This window comes from Phodopus roborovskii, unplaced genomic scaffold (genome assembly GCF_943737965.1).
Source record: "Phodopus roborovskii unplaced genomic scaffold, PHOROB, whole genome shotgun sequence".
Classification (NCBI taxonomy): Eukaryota; Metazoa; Chordata; class Mammalia; order Rodentia; family Cricetidae; genus Phodopus; species Phodopus roborovskii.
In genome coordinates this window covers 6777007-6784308 of record NW_026126443.1, presented here as the reverse complement: position 1 = coordinate 6784308, position 7302 = coordinate 6777007, and the positions used below count along the sequence as shown (strand labels likewise).

General features: G+C 40.7%; 1 pseudogene; it reads right to left on the bottom strand.

Moving 5' to 3' along the window:
• Positions 1-701: 701 nt before the first annotated feature.
• On the bottom strand, positions 702-1370 carry LOC127224660 (high mobility group protein B1-like; annotated as a pseudogene).
• Positions 1371-7302: the final 5932 nt, after the last annotated feature.

Sequence of the window (7302 nt, the reverse complement as noted above, 5' to 3'; positions counted from 1 at the left end):
TGCTGTAGGCCATCCTTATCTCTTTCCAAATAGGAACTATTCTGGTTTATTAACATATCTTCATTACATCAAACCCTGTGAAATAGGGTTGTCATCCCTGCTGCACCAATGAAGAAAATGGAGACAGAGACGCTAAACGGTAAACATGTCCAGTGAATTGAATTAGGAAGGTCTCGACACTTCTCATCTTTTTTTTTTTTTTTTACTAACAAAAAAAATTGTATTTACTTAGAAGCATTCAGAATGTCAACAAAACAGCAGTATTTTTTTTTTTTTTTTTTTTTTTTTTTTTTTTTTTGCAATTACAGAGTGGTATTCAGTTAACAGAACAATTATCTTCGTATAAGCTGCATCAGAGACAACTGAAGATGGAACCCCCCCCCCAAAAAAAAAGAAAACCAAAAAAACTACCATCCCCATATATAACTAATTTGTTAACCTGCTTTAAATTTCCATGCCAATTTACAACCCCCAGACTGTACCAGGCAAGGTTAGTGGCTATTGAAAATACCACCAGGACAGGGCTATCTAAAGACACATTCGGTAGTGTGTTAACTATACAAAAAAAAAGACACTGTTCAGTTTAAAAACAAATCTTACACAGCCTTACATTTCAATTTTTTTCTTTAAGAGGAGTGAGTTGTGTACAGGGGGTTAAATGCTTTATAGACCAAAAAAAAAAAAAAAAAAAAAAAAAAAACTGTGCTAGAACCAACTTATTCATCATCATCTTCTTCTTCATCTTGGTCTTCCTCTTCTTCCTCCTCTTCCTCATCCTCTTCATCCTCCTCATCCTCTTCCTCTTCCTTCTTTTTCTTGCTCTTTTCTGCCTTGACCACCCCCTTTTCCCCTGCTCTGTAAGCAACAATATCCTTTCTATACTTCTCCTTCAGCTTGGCAGCCTTCTTTTCATAGGGCTGCTTGTCATCTGTGGCAGTGTTGTTCCACATCTCTCCCAGTGTCTTTGCAACATCACCAATGGACAAGCCTGGGTGTGCTCCTTTGATTTTTGGGCGATACTCAGAATAGAACAAGAAGAAGGCCGAAGGAGGCCTCTTGGGTGCATTGGGGTCCTTGAACTTTTTTTTGGTCTCCCCTTTGGGGGGGGATGTAGGTTTTCATTTCTCTTTCATAACAAGCCTTGTCCGCCTTTGCCATGTCTTCAAATTTCCCCTTTTCTTTAGCAGACATGGTCTTCCACCTTTCTGAGCATTTCTTGGAGAACTCTGAGAAGTTGACAGAAGCATCCGGATGCTTCTTCTTGTTTTCCTCCTGGCAAGTTTGCACAAAAAATGCATATGAGGACATTTTGCCTCTCGGCTTTTTAGGATCTCCTTTGCCCATGTTCAGTTGATTTTCGTCCGCGAGGCACAAGAGTCGCCCCGTGCCCATCCGGCTCTTGCTTGCCCAGGCGCTGTCTCTCGACACTTCTCATCTTAACCCCTGACATTTTCTGGCCTAATCCAAACTTCTTGTTTATTTGTCCCATTTATCTGTGGTGTGCCTATCTTATCACACTGTCTTTGCACTCATCTTTGATCCAAGAATCTTCCATTCTAATATTGCTCTTCCCAAGACCTGTCTTGTTTCCTCCTATCTTCCATCAATCTCAACCAGGAAACCGAACTCTTGAACCTAACTTCTTTCACCTCTGTTCCAGGGTCATTGATGGTGGACTAGTTATGTAGCTGATTTCCCCTCAAATATCAGGTTTTCTATTTTAGTAGGTACCCCATAATTTGCTCCAAAACCTTGTCATATCTTCTTCTTAGGCAACCAACTTTCTCATTATACAAGACAACCCCAGGAAAAGCCTTATTTCTCAAGCTCCCTACTCTATCTCTCCTTATTTTTGTTGGCAACTTTACTTCTTGTTCATATGAGAAAACCGTGCAGCCTAAAGAGAGGTGTATGCATTTATACATGTATTATAACACTTACCAACCTAGCCATTCCCCAATACACAGACATTATCTATCTATCTATCTATCTATCTATCTATCTATCTATCTATTTATCTACCTATCGACCTTAGTTAGTCCTGCTGTCTGCTGCTGGAGACATACTAAAAGCTCTGTGCTCCACTCATCCTCAGCAATGCTCTGGCCTCTGGGATGATATATTCTGGATGTTCCTTCTCCATTAGCCATCCATTCTTCACAAGGTTTGCCCCTCAAGCCCCAGCTCTCACCTGGATTGATTTGGCTCTTCACTGTCTCCTATCTCCATCATCATCCATTTATGGATAACACAACCTGCCAATTCCCAAATATCTATCTTTTCTCCTAACGTTTTCCTGTGATATCAGACATCAATGGCTCTGGATGCATCTCAAATGTCCATAATTTATCTTACATTCATTCACAGCTGCATAAGGGCTCTCCATTTTCTCTTGTCTCCCGATGATACACTGAACCTTTTTCAAAACTTAGAAATCACATTTATTTGTCTTTTCTTCTCATTTCCTAAACCTGACACATGAGCAGGTCTTGCCACCTTCATCTTAGTCTTCCATCATCTAGTGCCTGAGACATTGTTCCTCTTGCTTGGATTACAAATGTCTATCAATCTTACTCCTTTTATTCTTCCCTTTTCTTCAGGCCAGTTCTCTAGTCAGTGGCTAGTGTTCTTGTTAAGATGCATTATGTTTCCTTCTCTTTGAATCTTTCCAGATGCTTCTGCTTTATCAAGAATAAATTCAGGCCTCTTCAAAGGTTTACCTGGTGCTACCCGATCCAGCCATTGAGTGCCTTTCTGTCTTTGTTTGTTTGCTTTTGTGTTTGTTTTGTTCATTTGTTTGTTTCTTATTTTTTGGTTGTTTTTCTTCCAACACTCCACACTCCCTGCTGCCTCTGGCTCTTTGCACTTCTTGCTCCCCATAGCCTCTGTGCTCTTGACCCCTACAGAGCCTTGCCATTAAGAAGGAAAGCACATTTTAGACATAGAACCTCAGAGTTAGAAGCACTGAGGTCCCTTCCAAAGCTCATGGACCTTCCTGGTTCTATAGAGTAAGTGACCAAACTGAGAATTCTCCCTGTCATCACCAATTATCACCAATTCACCAATGTCCTTCCCTTTAATTTTTTTTTTTTTGGTAGAAAAACTAATTATGTTGTGTATTCTCACTGTTTTGATCCGCAATGGCTTCATTAGATTTAAATAATGTTCTAACTTCTCCTGTAGGAATTAGAAGTTCACACTTCTTTTTGCCTGCCCCTTGCCCCTGCCCCCATACAAATTTCCCAAGGATGAAGTGGGGCAGAGCAAAGAAGGCAGGGATGGAAAGGGGACACAATGTTAATGAAAAAGGTATTTGGACCTCTCTTCTGCATCGCTGTGATCTGCCCTGTGCTTCCTCAGTTGTCCTGAAGCCTTTGTGGGGCACCCCCAGGGACCATTGCACAGATGAAAACACTGAACTCACATCTCTGGGCGGTGCCATTCACACCAGTTGCTTTTCTAAAATGGAGAACTGGTGACTCCACTCCTCTGCTTTGAAGCCTTAAATGGCTTTCTTCACCAGAAACATAAAGGCCAGTCTCCTTGAGCAGACTTGACAGCCTGTGGCACCCATGCTTTCATCATTAGTTTTCCCCACGGTATCTCCTGTACTTCCTTTATCCTACCAACTGCCACCTTTCCCCAGACCTTCCCGCCACAGCCACGAATGTGTCCTGCTCGCCATCTTGCATCTCTGAGGCCTTTGTTTTTGCTCTGCGTGCTCTTACATTGCTGGTCTGTAAAAAGGAGCAGGTGATACCATGTCTTTGCACCCTGGGATGGGGAGGGCGTTCCTAGGCAATCATTTTCTTAGCCAGTATCTTGGGCATCTTACACATGCTCCAGTTAGAGACCTCCCCAGTGTCAGAAGGGTTGTTTTTTTGTTGCCCTTCTCACCACTCTGCTGGATTTTGAGCTCTTGATGGACAAGAATTGTGCCTTATTGTTTCTGTTCTCTATGGAACGCAGTTCAGAATTGGGCACGTGGTAGTCACTGAAAAGGTGTTGGATGAATGAGTAACGAGTGGATGTGACTGGCATGCTGGCAAGGGGCGACAGCAGCCTCCCCAAAGAATATTTTAATGGATTCTCATCTGCCACCGCCTCAACCACGCCTCTTCCAATCCGACTGATATTTCACAGACTTTACAATAATCTCTCCCCAGGGTTCAGGAGACCAATTACTCTTGCCAGGCTCCTTCTGGCAGGCACTGCCCCTGGCTCTCTAAAGGGCCTCTTGAGCCATCTATGAGGTCCCAAACATGAACACATGCTAGGGGAATTCACAGCCATTTGTTTATCACAGTGCACTCATTCTGAATGCTACACACAATGGCTTCTAGATTTCTAGGTAGTTTATGGATATTTTAAGATAGATGGCACATATCATATAGAAAGAACTCTTTGCAATTTATCGTAGCAAATTGTACCTCTGCTTTAAAAATAATTTAATTTTAAAAGTCAGTTAATTGAAAGAGAAAAAATTAAGTTCAAAAAGCAATGGTGGGTGGTAAAACCAGTTGCGAGTTACCCAAATGAGCAATGACTGGGAAATAGCTGATTTCATTCATTTAATCAGTCACTCGTGTGTTCATTCATCAAATGTTTATGTCATCCCATACTCACTCCAGATCCTACTTAGTGTTAGTGTGATTCAGGTAATGAGTACTTTGTCTTCTACCGTCTTCTTTAAATTCTGGATGTTTATCCAGGCACTTCCAATATGCTAGACTCCAGGAACACTCACACTGAGGTGGGTTGGCAGGGTGGGATGAGAATGGTGTGGTTTCTTTGGGAACAAAGGAGAAACTATATGCATATGCATGAAAACGTGTGTGTGTGTGTGTGTGTGTGTGTGTGTGTGTGTGTGTGTGTGTGTACATATATGTGAGTATGGACTGGACTTATGGTTTTGTTTCTAATCAACAGAAGATGTGAGAAAGCATACACACACACACACACACAAAATTACAAACATACTCTTGAACATACATACATAGTACACACATGCACAAGCAGACAAGTGTAGAATTGTTAATCCATATTATATGGTAAATAGATCTGAAAAATACCTTCTTGAAAGGCAGGTGGTGAATAAGAGGAGGAGAACTGGCATTGATGCCTATCATAATTACAATTTCTGCTTCATCTCTACCTTCCTATTTTTCTCCATAAAATGAGAGGATTGGATTGGATCAGCAATGGACCATAGGCTACAGTGCTTGAAGACTTTTACTGGAAAAATGTAGAGATGAAAATTCTGAGAGAAAGATCCTAGTTGAGTAGGAGAAGGTTTTGGATGGTTAGGTCACATCTAAGATCCATTTGGGAGGAGAGACTGAGTGATAATTATGTCTGGTACAAGAGGGAGAGGGAGGAATGGTTTCTTAGTTATTTTTCTATGGTTGTGGAGAGACAGCACAACCAAAGCAACTCACAAAAGAAAGGATTTATTAGGGGTACAGTTTCAGAGGGTGGATTTATGGCCATCGTGGCGGAAAACATGGTAGCAGTCATGTAACAGGTAAACTTGTTGCTGTAGTACCAGCTGAGATCTTATATCCATAAACATGAGGGGAGGGTGGGAGGGAGAGAGGGAGGGATAGGGAGAGAGACAGAGAGAGGGAGAGGAACAGGGCATCAGCTTTGGAAACTAAGTCCTAATCCAGTGCATATATCCAACATGATCACGCTTCCTCATCCTTCCCAAACAGTTGCAACAACCAGAGACCAATCATTCAAATATATGAGGCTATGGGGGCTATTCTCATTTAAACCACCACAAAAGGGAACTAAACTTAATGTTTCTGAGTTCAACCACATTTTCCTAATGTATAACTAGTAAATATGGCACCGATGGCAAACTGGTAATGGTGGGGAGTATCTTCTATTCTTACACACAGGGCATGTGGTGGGCAGCCTCTCAGCCGTGCTCCCCACCCAAGGTGATTCTTTTCTATTCATGACCTTGTCTGAGTCTCTCTCTTGTCTGTGGATTGTATTTATCTTTTTACTTCTGACACATCACATATAGGAGAAACAGCAGAATGTTGTTTCCAAGGTTATTTTACACAAAAGTGTAACATTACTTGCCCTTTCTTTTCTCCCTCACTCTCCCTACTGCCTCATTTTAAAATGTTCAAGAAAGATGTCTAGAAGGCAAGAAAATGATGTCACTGACCAACAAGCAACAGGGACCTGAGACCTTCCTATGGCCCTGTGAGTGAGCTTGGAGATGAGTCCTGTGTCAGCTGATGTACTGATTGCATCAACTTTTGAGCTGTTAAATAAGAAACATCTGGCAAATGTCACTGGATCTCCAGCCTACAGAATCTGGGTCTTACGTTGGGTTTTAAGCAGGTGTTTTAAGGTGTATTTGGGGTCTTGGTGTATGACTGTTAAGTGAAAATGAAAAACCCAGAACTCCTGGTCTGCTCATCACTAAAGTGGGTTCTGACCATTGATCATTGATGTGTTGGACTAAAATCCACGCTTTGAACATAATGGATTACTTCAGACTCTGATCTGCTTATAATGGTGTCAACATCTGACATATAGATACCTAGGGGCCAAGAATGCATTCTATGGTGAGTTGCAAACTTCTATTCCTGTTTCCATTTGCATATAGCCAAACAGATGTGTGATTGATACCTCTCTGGATGACATCTCTGAAATGTTTCCTGGTCTAGTATCTATTTCTTTCTTATTTTAGGCTCAAACTACAAATTTAATCATTCTGCATTCACTCTGTATCTTGTGCGTAGAATCCATACCACTTCATTTCTCGGATTTCATACCTGACTGGGGTAATGGCTTCCTAATCATTTCCTTATTTGTCCCCAGATGTCTGTCTGTGTGCTATCCATTTTAATTCTTGTCCTTTTATCATTAAGTGTTTAATATTTAATGTTGAAAAGCATATATGAAAATGATACTGCACTTCATCTCATCATCTTAAAACGAGTTTTAATTTTTGACAAATTCCTAGCCTTTGTCTATATGCAAGAATGTATTTCATTTGATGGGAAGACTTAAGTTTTACACATTTTTTTTTGGTGTGTTTTAGTATTTTGTTAAATAATAAACATTTTCAGAAATTCTCTGAAATTCTCACTTTGAATGACAAATATTATCCCATGAAGGTGATAGACACTATGATTTTGAACTATTTCTCTTTTGGACATTTGTTCCTTATATTAAGTGGTATTAAGTGGTATTAATGCCATTTGTTCCTCTTTAGTTAGCTTACAATGATGAGTTTTCCAGACAAGAATCTCTGGATCAACTACCCTTAGAGACATT